The sequence below is a fragment of the Ceratosolen solmsi genome, unplaced genomic scaffold, assembly GCF_000503995.2.
Source record: "Ceratosolen solmsi marchali unplaced genomic scaffold, CerSol_1.0 scaffold10, whole genome shotgun sequence".
Lineage (NCBI taxonomy): Eukaryota > Metazoa > Arthropoda > Insecta > Hymenoptera > Agaonidae > Ceratosolen > Ceratosolen solmsi.
In genome coordinates, this window is record NW_011948412.1 from 8,373,836 (window position 1) to 8,392,578 (window position 18,743).

The following is an 18,743-nucleotide window of genomic DNA, read 5'->3' on the forward strand; positions in this document are numbered from 1 at the left end:
TCGTCGGACAAACGATTGTTCCTCCGCTACTTGCACTCGACGTCTTGCAATTTCCAATACTGAGAGCAGGTGCTGCTGTTACTGCCACTGCTACTGTTGCTCTATTGACTGTTAGCGTAATACGTATTAAATGGAAAAAATATCGTTGGGCGAAGGGGCTCCGGTCTTATCGTTACGCCTTCTCCATAATTTGATAAGAGTTGCCCAAGAGTTTTCAGCGAATTAATCTGCCTTGTCTGGAAATAGTTTGTCGAAGTGATTTATATAACAGCTCAGACGCCAACAGAATAAGTTTCTGCAATTCTTGAGAGCCACTCTGAAGCGAACTTTGCTAGATTATTTGTTAAAAGAAGAGGAGAAAATCATTTAATTGGTAATTTACGATAAGAAATTTAAGATAGACGAATATTAAGTAATATTTCATATGAAATAACTTAGCGGCTTGTAAAGCATAATAAACCTTTAGAATTTCTAATGTTGGTGGAGAGTAAACAAACAGCTTTCGTATGCCATTAATAATGGCAGAATGGCTTATAAATTTGCCATTTTTCCAGAATAAGTGAGGTAAGGTCGAATCCAAATCCTAGGCAACAACTGGCGAAAGAAAATGTAAAGCAGCCATCCATTTTCATTCGGAAAACCGAGTTAATACTCCCCCTCCCCGCCGCCCATGCCACCGCCACTCAGGCTGTCATCTTGCTCGCTCATTCCCCCTATTTTTTCCTTCTATTCTGCGGAGGGTGTAATCGGCTTTCATTCCCACGGCAATGGTGAGCGAGTGGAAGGGGATAAGCGAGGAGGACGGGAGGCGTGTCACTGATACCGACGACACCACTACCGGACGTTTTGCGCAACGCTTGCGACGAAGGGACGTCGCGTTCTTTTGATCCTTGTCGGAGTCGGGATAATTAAACTCGACGCCTCTTGTGCTTCTATTGTCATGCTTTAATAGCCGTGGGCGTTGGCATTTTAGTCAACTCACTTAGTCGTGGTATCTATGATGTTTTTTTTTTTTTTTTTTTTTTTTTTTTTTTTTGTGTATTTTTATTGATAAATCGAGAATGAGTGGAAATGAAAATTGCATGTTATGAGAGGCCTAGTGTGCTACACCACGGCTGTCTCTCTATTATTTATCTAAGAAATAATATTACGTCTAATTCTTTTCCTTTTATGCCTCTCGAGCTCCAAACACTTTGAATGTGTGTTATTGTGCTTATTGTGGAAGAAAGGAAGCTGAGCGCGTAATTATGATTTATATAGAGTAGCCATTTTATAAATTACTAACGTCGTCGGATATGAACTTTTACTACAAAAATCAGCAAATTATTAGATATCGGGCGTTTGTAGCTTTGACAGCGGTATTAGTCGTTAAAACAAAATTAATCCATTTATTGTATCATCATACTATCATTCGGTGGAAATTTAAACTAACAAATGTTGTTATCGATTAAATTATAATTTTTTGGCATAATTATACAGCAACAGCATTAAAGTATAAAATTGAAATTAGAAAAAGCAAGATCGTGAAAGAGTTTTAGGTGGTTATGTATTTTAAAATTAAGATACATAACTTCGGAATACCGACAATTAATAGATAATTACTTGGCACGTCGTGAAAGATATTTCATTTCATATAAAACTTAAATTCATGTTATTATGTAAAGGATTTATCGAAACTTGCATAAGTATTCGAATACCATACGTCAGGATTAGTTGTAAAAATTATTTTCAAATTAACAGTTAGAAATTAATTGGAAAATTTTCACAATATGTTTTTCTTTTTTTTCTTTTTTCACAAGAAACTAATCGCTTTGAACGAATAATGCATTCTCCTCAAAGATATGTAAAAGATGGAACGTCAATTTGAATTTGCCACTAGTCGAACTAGTAAGTAAATTTATTAGTAAATTCTTCGCTATCCGTTGAAAAAAAAAAAAAAAAAACCGTTTGACGAACTTGTTAAATACATCGTAATTATCAACGAGAAACAAAGTATTTTTAAATAAATTAGCACTTAATCTCAATAAGAATCGTTCGAAAATATTATCCATAATTAGAGAATTTCTTGCAGATAATAATAATAAGCTTCAAACTCAATTGCTTAATCTTATAGAGCAATATTATCCAATTATTAGAATTTAATAAAATGTGTAAAAGAATTTGTAATGAGAACGGTGCTTGTAATAGAAATAATTAAATAAAAAGAAGAAATTTATAGGCAATCTAACTTTCTAAATGTATTAAAGTGCTTGATAATAAATATGTAATATTTTAATAAACGATTTTCAACCGTTGAATTTTCTTGAATTTTGAAGTTCGATCAACATTACTGACTGATTAGGAATAAATATATTAATAAACAGTGGATTTTACTTTTGAGCTTTAAAGTAATTCACTTTATAATAATTCACGAATATATTTTTTGTTCTGCTAGTTTGAGAAAAAGTAAATGGTTTATGAGCCAAAAACGTAATAATTATTGTTAGAAAAAGTTTAACGAATAATTTCTAAAATACTATTGCTATCTTTAAAGTACAATATTAATTGTCTTTAAATTTCCTTGTTTTTATTATTTTTTTCTCTCGGAATAATCAAAATGTCCGACCCAGAGGAAAAATTATTCGGGACCCATTTGAGAGGAGGTAAATTTTAATTACAAGCCATTGTCTCGAACGATTACATTAACATTTAGATGAGATTCTAGATATGCCGTCTCACTCGTGTTTACAAACCCGGTACGTGAAATTAGGTAATTTCTTAAGATTTTCTACGTACGATGAAGGGAGAAAATTTGTTCCTTTCAAACGGACAATTTCGAAATTCCGTTTATATACGAATAATAGCATAGGATTATGTGATAGTCTTGCTACATTGATTTTCAAAATATAATTAATTGTTAATTATCATAATACGATAACATTTTTAAAAGGAAAAAAAATTACTCTTCACTCAATACGATTAACCAGATTTTAATCCAATGATGTATTGAAAAAACAAAAAAACAAAAAAAAAAAACAAAAACAAAACAAAACAAAACAAACGAAAAAGAAAAGGACATTTTAGCGAGCAATTTTAGATTCGCTGACGTATCTGCGTCAAATGCATCGACGAACGCGACTTTTAATTTAGTTTTGGCGTATTCAACGAGCCAACTCAAGCCAATGGGTCAACACCATCCGTATCCAACATTTCGCTAAAATGCAACAAAAGCCTCCTCGACCCACGGTTGCCATACGCGCAATGCAGTCAGGTCAATGTGCAATCGGCCTTAAAAAAATTAAAAAAAAAAAAAACACACACACACACACACACACACGCAAAAACGCATTTTAGAGTCAATATCGAAGCAAGGAGATTCTAAGAATCAAGTAGTGCTATCGTACTTTTAATCGAGCGAAGTACCGTATTCCGGCAATTTACCCATACGCTGGAAAACAATGCCGAAGTATAGACGGCGTTGCTGCAGAAGCCTTTTCCTTTTTCTTCTCGTTTCGCTCTCCCCCACCCTTAACCCCCGCACAACAAGTGGTCGTTCGCTTATTTCTGCTCCTTCCCTTCGCTTCCCGCCCTCTCGACCACTCTCATTCCGTAGCGGTCAATTGCCGTAATTACCTAGGAGCCGTTCAGCAGTCGTCGTCGTCGTCGCCGTCGTCGTCGTCGTAGTCGTCGTCGTAGTCGTCGTCGTAGTCGTCGTCGCAGTCGACGTCCTCGACGTAGTCGTCGGAGTTCAAGGCGTCAAAATACGTTATTGCGTTCACGCAACAGCCGCGGAGATAAGTCGCTTTTGTCGAATTGGTTTCTCATAATAAATCGCTTCCCACGATAAAATTTTTATAACTTCGAGGAACACCGGCTTTTCTCATTGCGCCTTCGCCCGTCACTTGCTTTTATGCATTTTCTTTTTTTCCCGTTGTTGCTTCGGCGAAATGGAAAATCAATCTGTTCGCCATTCGCAACCGCTGTCAAGGTCCGTATTAATTCATGGATTATTTCCATGAAATTACCACCCAACACTTCGACTCTTTTATTTTCCAGTGCTAAGGCTGAAAATATGTTTCTTTTCACTGGCATCTTGACTCGCCAAGCCCACATAAAAGTAACAATTATTGATTGATTCTTGATTCATCGACCGTCGCTATTATCATTTTCTGCCGATATCGAGATTCAATAATGGCCGATTGGCTTAAAGCGGCTGCGTCCGCAATCGCTTCGAATGAATTATATTTATTACTTAATCAATATTGGACGTTTAAATTGTAATTTTGTTAATTTTGTTATTAACTATCAATTTATTGACGCCTAATTAATACTCGCATTTATTGTTTCATTTCTTTTCGATAATTGATACTTTGTATATAAGTCATTGAATCTTCTTAACAACTGCCTATCGATACCAGACAAAACATAATTATAATTAAACTTACTCCTCGTGATGCATATTATTCATTCTAATTGTCAGGCAACGATGAAAAATGTATATTCAACATCATCTATGACGTTATAAATCTATCGGTGACGATTATAAATTTGAATTTTATGACAGAAATGTGGACGACAGAAGGCAAAGTGCTCGTCTCCAGAGTGACCTTTTGGAATGATACTGTGAGCTTACAGCAGCAGCAGCAGCAGCAGCCCAGTCGTCTGCGCAGTAAATTGAATAATTGCAGCAATTAACTCTAATATAGACATAACGTAATATAGTGTAAGCACAAACAAGTTCCTCTGTCATTGTAAATGTCGAATGGAAGAGCTAAGAGTAGCGATAATACAATGTTCGTTGCTATTTACTTATTATAATGACAATAGTTTCTTAATTACATTATTACGATGTTTATTTAAAAATTGTACCTCCGGCTAGATGAAAGCTACCAAGATCATACGAGATTTCACGATGTTTTTGAGAAAACGTATTATCCGAATATGAAGCGCAATTCAATTTTCCAAATGATGAACACAAAGTCGAAACAGTACGAATTATTTGTTTAAACTTTTTAGGAAAATCAATAAATGAAATTAATCTAAACGTAAAAGCATTTGACAAATACGAATCAGGAATCATCGTTTATTAATAATCATCGAAGTAATTGCTTGTCCAAAGTACAATTCTACCTCATCAAAAAATCAATTTATTATCGCAAAGTTATAAGAAAGATAAATATTCACGGATAAATAATAATTTCATTAGGCTTACACGAATTCAATTATCGATTATAATAAAACGAACCAACTATTATGATAAAATATTAAACATTCTTGCTGGAACAAGTATTAAAAAAAAAAATAAATAATAATAATATATATCCAATATAAAAGAAAGAGAAAATAAAGAAGGGGGGGGGGGAGGGAAGTATAAAAAAACTATATACTTGTGAGATAAATTCTATAACTCTATATTATAATTTTCAAAAAATTCTTTGAATAATTAGTTTGTTCATAGTAAGAGATAGTAAGATAAAAGAAACGCACAGTTAGATTAGAAAATGAAAGATCAATGTAGAGATTTTGGAGAAAATGTGGTAAGTATTTATTAGCCAAATAAATTTTCGTCTCAAGCTGTACGTAATAGAAGAATTTAAGATGAAATCAGTTTTAGTGCCATAATATATTGAAGTTAAACATAAATATATTGTTTTCTTTGTTATTTTATCATTATTTTTCTTTTTATGAAGATAGAGAAAAGTAAATTGTAAAAAGTATATCTCGTTTATAAGTACATAAATCTTAAATTCAATTTCGATGAATTAACGTTTATGAAAACGACCTACATTAAAAATATCAAATATTTATCGGTAAAAAATATATAATAATTCACATTTCTTTTAAATATCACGAAGAAGTCCACTTAAGGCACTCAGTGGCACACAATTTCTTTATATCATAAGAGCGACGAGGATGAAAATGCACTAACAGAGGTTACAGCTACTCTAAACTCTTAGCGGCTTCGACTAAGAAGATAAAGAGGGGGCAGATGGTAGGGGGGTAGGGGTAGGGGGTAGGGGGTAGGGGTAGTGTACGCGTCTGCGGGTATTTATTCGTGACTAAGAGATTATTTCAAATTTAAACCTGCCATTGTACAATAAACTTAAGGCTCCATCGATAAATTAAGAGAGCCCATGACGTATAAAGCCTAAAACAGTCTCTCTCTCACCTTACAGTTTTACAGTTGATCATTGAGCAAATAATCCCGACAATGCAAAATGTCGTTTCATTCATCGACATTTTCCCTTTCTTGTCGAAGCCTCGGGGCGCGCTTTAACACGATCTACCATTGAAATCAGAAATGTAACCTCAAAGCATTTGAAATATCGTTGGGCTTTAACTCCATCGCAGCCAAACAAGCACAATGGCTTGACCTTCCGCTCGTTCGGAGTATGCGTGCACAAGTGCAGTGACTGAGATGCAAATTGCCGACGAAATTGTCTTGTCTCAAGGTGACGAGGCCTTTACGCAATTTTCCATGCCGAGACTCGGACAGTAGAGAGATATATGGGGGATGATATCCTGGACAATAAATTGGGCGAACGGATTTTTTTCAACCATCGCTGCGCATCCTCGTCCCACTCAGGCACAAGATCCTTTATCGCCCAGACCCTATGATTTTTCTTTTCTCGACGCTGCTCTTTTCAGATCGCAGATTACGGCGGTAATTTATTCAAGGAACGCAAAGTGATTTATAGATTCATAGATACTCGAAGCCAGATTTTTAACTTACCAATCGGGTATGCCTGTTGGGTGCGTCTTGATAGGATTATTGAACGCCGATTCCGTCGATTTGACTCACCTGAAACATACGGTAGTGATAGATTGGTTGGTCATTATGGATCGATAATTATCTATGGTAATTCAATTATCGCAAAATGCAGATGATAGATGATAATGATAAACCATTATAAGTTAGTGTAAAGCAAAAAAAAAAAAAAAACAAACAGAAAAAAGGAAGAAAAATAGGTGAAAGAATAAGGAGCATCGGCATGGGATATTGCACATGAATGATGTATAGGCCTTTCGAAAATTCTAATATCTCCAGATAATGAATTTGAATTAATAATAATACTAATGGAACATATTAAAAAATATTTTTTATAAAGTTGATTAGAGGCTGAATTATTAATGCAATTTTACGGTCCAAATTCTAGAGATTATTTCTTCGATAAATTAAGGATATTTATTTCGATATATTATTCCGATATAAATATAGTTAGGCCTATTAAATTCTAACCAATATAGAGTTTCAACAGAAATGATTTCACATTCTCGTATACACTGTAATTCTCGATAAATTCAAGGTCAGCCAAACACAGCAACAAAGAGCCCTCTCTCACGGACTTTACAAAAATGCATTTTTTAAGCTTTACTTTTATGACTAGAGCAAGGTTGTATTTATTTTTATGTTTTTCATGCGAATATTCAAGAGAACTAATTCAAAAGAAAATCGTAATTTTCCCATTGATTATTGGATGATGAGTAGTAGATCGAGAGAAATTGAAATATCTTTTAACGCGTTCCTTTGTCTCTATCTTCTCTGTTGGCACAGATATAAATGAAAATTTCAATCGTGGAGGTGAATAAGTAGAGTTGCAGTTTCATAATTTGCATGTAACAGAAATTATTAAATGTAAAATTTTATTACTGACAATTATAGCACGATTAGACATAGTTTTTAATATAAAATTTTCATTATGAAAATCGTTCAAAGTCTATATTAAGGCTCCACTACAATATTTTTTTAACCGCTTTTTTTTTTTGTTTTGATACGAAAATAACTACGCTTGTCTATTGTCTTGGCTGTTATAAAAATACAACAAATTATGCATATAAAATGTATATCATAAAATTGCTAGATAATATTACTGTTAATGCAAGAGGTCGATTATTTATAAAAATAGAAAAAAAAAATATATATATATATGGATCGCTAGAGTATGTTAATGCACTTGGCTATTCAAAAATATTTCATACTTTTTGCATCATTTCCTTTGTCTTTTGTTCTTTTTTTATTTTTAAACATTTTTACCACTTGTTTCGAAAGTTATTTATTGCAGACGTTTAATGCTTGTTGAGAAAAAAAAAATGCGTGTGAAACCAATGTAAATGACGTAATTATTTAGAAATTCGTGTAATATTATATTCGATGATGATGGATAACATGAAAACGAGAAAATTGAATTTTTCATAAAATCCATTCTCACTCTCTCTCTCTCTCTCTCTCTCTCTCTCTCTCTCTCTCTCTCCCTCTCTCTCTCTCTCTCTCTCTCTCTATGTATAATTCTCTATATATTCTTTATTTTTAATTCAATTTAATTTAATGAATTTTATTTACAATACTTATAATAATTTAACAATCGCTAATCATGGGATTCGACAACATAAGTTAAAAGACACATTGTTGTTTGGGAAACGATAGTAGTTCGAAATCGAGTTACGGTACAGCATTACTAAGAGGATAAATTTTCTCCTTAAAGCGGAAATTTTATTTGGAAATGAGGGCTGGTTTACACGCTAATCACTTCACACGAAGATTTAATTATCGCTGCTATTTTCATTAAAATAATCACCAAAGTATGTAACATGTATTAATAAAAGATGGTTTCGTTTTTGTTAAAGGAGGTTGGTTGAGTGATTGTGCACGAGAAGACATAAATATAGATATACTTTCTTCAATTATTTTGAGACGTTAATATACTTTATTATTAAGCAATGCTTGGAACTCGTATTGAAAAAATGTCCTACTCCAAGTACTCGATCTACATGACTCTTTTCATTTTCTCATTGATACTAGTGTTAAGTTTAAACGATTTAAGCCGTGTAATGAAGCATTTTGAGATTTAATGGCTTTATGTACTTTTTCAAGTTGCGATACGGCAAATTGTATGTGGTAGTTTACGACATTCGTTCAGAGGCTTTACTACTTTAATGGTGGAATTCCATTGAAACGCAAAAGTGAAAAGTATAAATATGCCATTGCTCTTATTTACCGAGCAAACAAGTAATAATGCTTTGCTAATGTAATCATCCCCTCCCCCCCCTCCACCCCCAATCGCCACGAGTTGAAATTTCACAAATACTTTGTTATCTATCGGGTTATTTTTGAAGAAACATATCAAGTAGAAATACATCCATTAGACTTCGAGCCGCAAATTCCCTTCAAAGAAATTACTCCTTTACTTTTATTAAAATAGTTTTTTTTTTTTTTTTTTTTTTTTTTTTTTTTATAGTAAATGTATTTTAGCCTAAGCAAATAAATAAAAGAATTTTTTAATACAAAAAGAAAGAGAAAAAGATATTAACAACGAGGGCTGCTCGTAATCATATTTTCATTAATTAAAATACATTTTCAGACAATTAAATGCTGCTCAACAGTATGTCATTAGAAAATACGACGGTCAAATGTACGGTCATTCACATTGGTAACGTAAAACGTTTCACATTAAAATTTTGTCATGACTGTTTTCATAAAGGTAGCAAGTTGAGACTGTAAATTTTTAAAAGATATATAAATTCTATTCTGTTATTCATTGGAAAACGAGGGTAATTAAAATGTTCATAACACATAATTATTATGTTATAAATCAATTAGATTTATTACGGTATTGAGAAATAAATATTTTCTGTGGAAAACTTTTTTTTTTTTTTTTTTGTTTAATTTAAACGATTTATCGAGAACCTGTGAATTCTATTATAATATGCGTCTGCAGAATAAACTTTCATTAACATAAAGTTTCTATAGATTTCACGGAATACAAATAATAATGGGTAGGAAATTAATCTTGGGAAGAGAAAAAGCGCAGTATTTACACAATGTTAATAATCATTTTGATCCTTAGTCTAAAACAAAATTTTACACTAATTCGTCATATATATATATATATATATATATATATATAGATATATATTGTGAGAATTTTGCTTTATTTCCCTATTCAAGTACTCTTTATGAATAGTAGTCACATTTTCTATTTTCAAATGTAAGAGGCTAAGCTGAACAAAAATTGTCAAACTCCGGAGATCCCGAATGCCTGCCACGTTATTCGATATGTCAAGTTGAAATTGTGAATGCATACGATACCCGAGACAACTCTACGAAACTCTACTTCGCGAAATTAGGGCATGTTTCACTAATCCAATATCACACGTTTAAGGCGCACGCGAGAGCGATGACAAATAATCTACGATGAGCGAAAACTAGTTCGCCTTCGTGTAACGCGACTCGCGAGTCGTTTGTGAGATAATTGCACTTCCGATTTTACATTTATAGCGTCTCGAGGACACTTTCGTGGAGTTCTTCATTAGGGCGATTGACACCAATCTGACATGACAATCGATCGACACTGATAATTGGACGTTGGACTCGTCGATAGTTGATATCGCTACTTCTCTTAACAAATTTACATTTACACACAACGTGGTATTATTGTAGAAATTTTTAATATATTAAATTATTGAAGTTTAGTCAGTGATAGTAACAGATGAATAAATTATAATTAGAAAGTGTCGAACTTTTTTCACTTCTCTTCTTTTTTTTTTTTCCTCTTCTCTTCACAACATTATAAAGACAGATTAAATTTGCCGAACTAATGCTAGGCACAATTACCTAGTTTCTTGAATAAGAACCTTTTTCATTCGGTAAGTTATAATACACGGACAGATAGCATTAGCACGGAGATCGAACAAAGTATCATTAGTATTACTTTGGAATTTATGAGATCATTCATCAGAGTCCACGGACACTTGGAATGTTTAAACTCTAAGTATTTGGCAAGATAGAGCATATTAGTTTTTTGAGAAATTATGTTTTCTCGTGCTAAAATACCTCTCTACGCGTATTTAAATATTGTAAATAATATCTATGAGTAAATTACCTCTGCATCGATGAGATTTCGACATTTTTCGACATATATTTAGAAATCGTATTGAGCGCAAAACTCACAGGCTCACGATATTTTAACAAATATTGTAATATTGTTTGATCAATCGCACAGTGTTGCGTAAGACTCGTATTATCCAAGACCCGCGAAGAAAAGATTATCGATGAACGCCGAGCGCAAGGATGTGTTGACTACAGGCAGAAATACAGAATTGGTTCTGTAACAGCAGTTCCTGTGAAAAGCGTGACAGCAATGATTATCCAGCAAAATCTACGTTGTCGTAAAAATGCAGGACAGCCAAGGGAGAGAGGAGGGTGTTGTACAACAGCAAATTCACCTTTCTTCGTCTCCATTTTGACGCTTTTGTTTTTGGAAAAGACTTGACGAGTTCGCGTTAGTTAGCCCGCAGAAATTACACAGCCTTGTGCGTAAAGAGCTTTGTTAAGCGATCGTAAACCTTCGTCTCTACGACTTTAAGCTCTTTGTCGCTAATATGGCGAATGGATATGCTTTTTCACATATTATCTTGTATCCACGCGATCGATGCGCCTCGTTAATTTTGGGCAAACACCCCCCCCCCCAATATCCCCCTCACCCCACACACTCTCCAACGCCCACTCAACATCTCCTATCATAACCTTGCGAGGGTCTCGGTCGTATATCGAACCTCGCCCTCCCCCCTCCCAGCCGCATCGATCGCATTATTTCCCACGTCATCGCGCAAACACAAAATTCCCTTTAAACGCCAACGTTTACAGCCAATTAATTCTCCGGCACCTCGCTCAACTCACTCTAAAACGAGCTGGCGGAAGAAGCAGAGGAAGATTCGACAAGGCTGTATATAACCGCAACGTGTATCTTGCAATAATGGCGCAGCCGGTCCTAAACGAGGTCGTCCAGCCGAGAGGAGAACCACCGCCTCCTTTCTTATTTGCGCGACCAACCAACCACACCTCTCTTTCTCCTCTTACGTCGTATTTCGCTTGAAAATCTACCTCGCTCGGTTAGGTGCAGTCGCTCGAGATATCCTCGAAGAAGCGAGATGGGATGATGCCGGCCCGTCGTGGAGCGGAGAGGGGGAAACAGTAGTGAGTGAGTAGATACGCTGGAGATACACGCCGTGGTAGCCAACAAAGGATATACAGCTGAGAGCACGGAAATCTTTGTCTTGTCTCGATTTTAGAGATGCATCGAGCCTTTTGTGTACATAATCAAACTAAAGCTAGAGTGAGAAGTCTGTTTTGAGGGAATACAGATAGTCACCTAAAGGTAGATTCGGTTAGGGCTTTTATTATCGAGCACGAGCCTAATTCTTGGGAGTGCGGATGTAGAGCGATTAAGGCAATAATTGGCTAACGATGTGGTAATTACCGAGTATATGAGAGGGTAACTCGTGAAAAATCTTAAAATCTAAACGACCTATCGAAACACGTATAATATGTACGCAAATCCCTAATAATCAACAATTACACAGCTCACTAAAATGTATAATTCAAAAAGATTATTTAGTTGACATTGCTAATGTTATACTGGCAGAACACTTATTATTTAAAATTCCTAGAGATAAATGTGATTATGGAGATTCAAACTTATTATTTATGCCGCGACAATTTGTGGTGGTTAATGTAGTTTTCACAACACTAGACTTTAATTAATAAAAAAAAAAAAAAAAAAAAAAAAAAAAAAATGCCTTTTCATTTTTCTTTCGATTCCTCAAAATACATTATCTTGATCTAAGAATTTTGAATGATTCAGTTTGGTTTTCTGAAATATAAAGACAGAACGGGCAAAAGAAAAGAAAAAAAAAATGAAATAAAAGAATCGTTAGACTAAAACGTCTGTAAATTATGTATTCATTTTATATTCCATCATTCAAATTAAATTTAATATTGTCCAGTTTGTTTTTTTGTTTTTTTTTTGTTTTGTTTGTTTTTTTTTTTGTTTAATTATTTGATAATTTAAAGGGAAATTAAATTTTCTAAGTTTAATGTATTATATTTGCTCAAATGCTCTATTTCAAATTCAATTATTTTCTAACCTTCGGCTATTCTAAATAATCATATTAAGTCAAGTAATTTCTTTTACAAAATGAAAATTATAAGTTGTAAAAAAAAGTTTATTCAAAAGTTGTAAGTCAGGTAAAATTTAGAAAAATAAACTAAAGCAAGCTAAATGTGTAACCACCAACGCTCTAACAATTTGAACAACAGAATATTATAAAAAAGTATTTTAAAAATATATTCGTAATATTTGCATTTTGTATTTTACTTTTATATTTTAATTTATTATTTTATATAAAATTTATATAATATATCGAAATGACTAGTTATTCTTTTTAGAATTAATCTTTCACATCTCGTAATATAATGTTTCAATGAAATTTAGTCTTAATAGTTAAATTGTAAGCGTATATGGTGTTTTTTTTTTTTTTTTTTTTTTTTTTTATATTCAAGATTAAATTCTTGCATAATCCTAATATTTTTCTTCTTCAATCATTACTAAAGTGTAAACGCATTAAAACGAGTAGTCTCGAGCGAAACATGAACATATTGCATGAAATTTAAGAGTCCATCATTTAAATGTCCAATTTAAAATTGCCTGTCAATAGTTACGACTTTTGCTAGAATATTTAATGTATATTTATTATATAAATTTTTATTTTAAAATACTACATCAGTCGATGTGAAAAAGTCGTTGAATCAAATAATTTTCCTCTTATAAAACTTATAAACTTAATAACATGACACACACACACGCGCGCGCGCGCGCGCACTTCTTTTACGAGTTTCATATTTCAATACGCAATACGTTTTTTCCATTATTGACTAAAATACAATCTTAAACAGTCTTATTTTATTTCGTGTCGAATGATTTGAAATTCGTTATTAAAAGTTGAACTTATATTTTCTACAGTTTATTTAATTTTCAACACATTCAAAGCAGCCAAGTATGCAATTCGATAGCCTTTTAATATTTCAACAATTACAACCTTCATTCAATGTTCACTTCCATTTTCACGTTACTAGTATTTATTCAAATTAGAGAGAATTATTTTCATTTGTTAAATGTAATTCCAGAAATTATGATAATTTGTCATTGCCTGATAAGTTGAGAATAATTTTCACCTTTATTAAAATTAAAAGTGTATTTTACTCTATAAATATGAATGTAACGCTTTCATAAAAAAAAAAAAAAAAAAAAAAAAAAAAAAAAATATATATATATATATATATATATATATATATATATATTTATAAAATAAAATAAATAACAAGTTTAGAACAGTTAACTTGCTATCAGACGAACAATCGGCCGTTAGCAAGAAAATTATTGTTTGCTGCGCAGAAAGGAATGCAAAAGCAACGCGTAATAAGATTTCATTAGTACATAGTATAAATCAATTCGATTTTCTTTGTATTCAAGATTGTACTTAAAAATCAATTATGTCGAACAAGATTATACAGAAATTTTGTCGAATCTTCGCACACAATTAAACTTACGAATACTATAAAAAAAAATCGTTTAAATTAACGTTTATTAAAGATATCAATTATTCGTCATAAATATTTTATTTACGTAAAAGGAGGACAGAACAATTAATATTGATTAATATTTGAAAGGTTAGAGTATCCATTTTAGTTAATAAATAAATAAATAAATATATATATATATATATATATATTCTTTTTTCAATAATTTATTAAGCATATTTTATGATTTTAATTATTAGTATATTTTAATTTCTTAATGAATATATAAAATTGACTTTATAGTTCAAAAATTATTCTCAATATTAAATCATCAAAATAGATGAAATATTGATGGAAGTCAGTTTTTGCAAGTGCGAAATCCGATTGTTCAATAGGATTGTAATGACAATACATATTATATGCTTGAATTGTCGACCAAAGATCTTAACTTAAAGAACTTGAAGACAAACAAATGAAAGAAAAAAAAAGTTGAAACAGGAATATTTATAATCTTTTTATATTTATAATAGCCGAATTAAAAAAAAAGAAGAAAACAAATACATTAATAATTGAAATCCCAAACACAAGTATAAAAATATTTTACTTTCTAATAACTATTTTAATCAATAATCAAACTAACTTTAACATCTACTATATGATGCGTTACAAACATTTTCAATTTAATTAGTTCCAATTCGTATTTTGCCTATTGATAATATGCTTTGACAGACTCAAGTATGCGAATTAAAAACGTATACCGAAGTCATTGAAAAATGTTGGGATCGCGTATACGCAGGCTAAAGTGAACTATTTATTATACTCTGAATTATCCGAGCGAAGAAGAATGAAGGAAAACATATCATTAGTTGTTAATTCTTTAATTGTATAACTATTATTTTATGTAACGCGCGACATAAAATCCAACATTGAATCGTGTTTAAATTCTCACAAGACTAATTTACAAAAATGATATATGTTTTTTTCTTTCTTCTGGTATATATGAATTTATTATTGAAATAATGAAATAACGAGGGTGTCGTTTGCTTTCATTTGGATGATAAATCATCCATGGAACTCCATACGTTAAATGTCGGATTAAGCAATGAAAATATCCACGTTTAATATCATGAAAATCTTATTCATTTCTAATCCTCAAATAGTAATAATTAATTTTCAACAATGATAATTAATGAACGGTCGGTTAAAATAATTAATGAACGGGATAATAAATGTTTTCAGCCTCAGCCGAGCAATATATAATATAATTCTCGTATATATTTCATTATACGTCGTCTATAATTGTTTCAACACAAAATTTCAACACTGAAATTATAATTACCTTATCGATCCAAATAAAGTTGCACATTATGGGCATGTTTCACTGTTTCAGTTGCATGACACGCGCTAACCAATGCGCCGGAAAAATCATTTCCACTCCGTCTCCTTACGCAACGACGTCTCGCTCGCCAATACTAATAATGACACGTCCTCTGGATTTGAAAGTACGCCTTATCTATTGCGTGCGCGCCCGCATTGCGCTCTTATCGCGCGCGCAGCCCCCGACACTTTCACTCACGATAGGGTCTCTCAATTTAAATATCCATAACGACAGAAGCACTTTGCATAGTAAATACTTTTCTTGCACGCTTAACTCGTCGCCTCGGAGACCTTGCGCGTGATTTGATTTTGTCGAGCGTTAATGCGCGTCTCGGGCTCAGTACTGCGACGCGCGCAGCTCAATATTTTTTTTTCTTTTTTCCTTTCTTTATTTGTTTTTGTTTTTGTTTTTTTTTTTGTTTTTCGGCAACTTTACGAGCTGCTTATTATGCGCCTAATAAAAGTCACGTTCGTACGTCGTATTGTTTCATTGCTGGGAGAAAAATTATCGTATTCTTTTGGCATTGGCGTTGGCTTTGTGATATTGCGTGAAAATGGTAGCCCATCGCTTCCGGTTCAATTATATTTCTAATGAAGAGAGCCGTGCGTCTCGGGTACACCCAACGCCAAATGGGTTTCATAATTTGCATTTCGCTCGCTCCCTAGACTCTGCTATATAATAATTATCTAAGGAGTACATTGAAGATCGCGTCGACGCGTCATCGATCATCGGGAGGGCAAAAATACTACTTACAACACCACAACTCCATTCCCTCGTAACAATGAAGCTAAATTGACAAAGCAATGTAATATTGAATATTTATCGGCGCCGTGAATCTTAATTAGAGCGCCGGTGCTACTTCTCTCCTTTCATTCGTATTCAGCTGCAGCTACGCCTCCTCGCTCCTTTTTCGGCTCCTGGCTATTGCAGATTAAATACAACAACGAGTCGCCGGCTTTCTGCGTTTTTCTCGAATTTAACACGAGATATCCTAGAAATTATCTGTCTATTAACTTTGTACCTGATAGCGAGGATACATTGGCCGCAGTCGTCGACGTATGAAAATAAGAGTCTTAAGGAGCACGCATCCACACCGATATAGATTGCTTTTCATAACAAATTATTTAAATATTATTTAATATTTAAATATTATCTAATATTATATAATGTAACAGAGGCTAATAGCTAAAACTTACCTACCTATAGTGCTGTCATTTTCATAAAACGTTCTTATCTTAATGCAATCATTTATTATCATTAAATTCTTTTATTATACACGTATATATTTTTTATTTGGCTTTTTGTTTTTTTGTTTTCGAGCAAAATGATCGTCTCGATTTAGAGAGTAAAATAAAATGCAAGTCGACTGCCCTCTGAATTTTGATGACCCGATGTTTCTCGCAAACAGCTCTCATGCATGTAAAGTGATACATTGGTTTGAAGTTGTATTTTATGCTGGAGACCGTCGTATAATAAATGCGCAGAGAATTTTCTTTACTTTCCATTCGATTTTAATATATTGTGTAACTAAATTATATTAATAAAAATAATAAATCGTTAATAATTTAGTGTTACTTTGGTGTTACTAAATTATTATAGGATAAATTTGATTGAAAAATCAATGACCTTTATGGACGTATTTGAAGGTTTAATAAATAATTAGATTCCTAGATTTAAATAATTTATATACATATATATATATACATATATATATATATATATATATATATATATATATATATATATATATATATATATATATATATATATATATATATATATATATATATATGCTACTAATAGTTTTATATTTAATGTTTTTAAGCTAATAACATTGTATGAAACGAAACTGTAAAAATACTATTTTCTTTTTCAGAATAATAAAATAAAATTGTTATCGTTGTATAAGTAGGTATAATAAATTCATCGTAATTACATAACGTTACCTTTCCCAAGTGAATTATCTCCGCGCGCGCGTGTATGTGTGTGTGTGTGTGCGCGCGCGCGCGCGCCCGTCTGTATATATATATATATATATATATATATATATATATATATATATATATATATCTAAAGAATATATTCTCTATATATATATATATATATATAAATTAAAAGTTGCGATTCTCTTCCGTTAACACTTTCTCACCGTGCATTTATCAAATAAAATGAAATTAAAATCCTGAAGCGAGATACACTTGTAAATCACCTTGCGACATAAAAAAATCTAATATAAAAATCTCTAATCCTTGACTACGTGAAGCTTCCACTATTAATGTCACAATCCCTCTTAGGAATGATAATATTTCCATTTGGAAAGGTCGCTGTAATGTGCGGATTACGAGGATTATAATATTAATCGGAACGTTCGGTCATTATGACGTTTCGCGTCCCTCGGCGCGTGGGTAATGGATTTTTGCCAATGACAATAGCGCGTAACAATAGCGCGATCGATGAAAGCAATTATGAATTTATGCATCTGTATGAGGTAATTGCGCGCTCGCTAAGGTGGCGATGGCTTTTTCTACTTTTGCTATCGTCTGTCATTTCCTTATAAAATTAATGGCCGACGTTTGAACGCGCTCTTTTACACATATCGATTTTGATTAATCGGTGCAATTATCAACCGATGACGTTCCAACGACGAACCAATTTCCTTTAACTAAATTACCCATGCATTTTGATAATAATAAATTGTATCGACATTTAAGTAATACTTGATTTATGTATAGAGAAGAAATCGAATTATCGCAATTTAATATTTTTAAGACAATGTGCTCGTAAAATCATTAACGCCCAATGGGGAAAATGGTTACATAGCTTTGTAAAATTAATAATTATAATGATTATAATTTTATAACATTTTAAACTTAATAATTATAATAATTATAATATAGTAACTTTCATTGTACTTACATAACATTGTAAGATTGATATAATCGCATCGTTCAAAGTTGCACAATTATTATTAATATTCAAATAGAAAATTGAATACATAAATTCCATGAGAAAATCTAGTCAGGCAATAAA

The 18,743-nt window shown here is 32.4% G+C and overlaps 1 protein-coding gene across 1 annotated transcript in view; it reads right to left on the reverse strand.

The window, feature by feature from the left end:
* The window catches only part of LOC105364673 (uncharacterized), a 63,601-nt gene that overhangs the window by 30,270 nt on the left and 14,588 nt on the right, over positions 1-18,743 (reverse strand). The window contains exon 2 of the mRNA XM_011502664.1: positions 6,713-6,781. The gene's annotated coding sequence lies outside the window, so the exon portion shown is untranslated. The remainder of the gene's footprint in view (positions 1-6,712; positions 6,782-18,743) is intronic.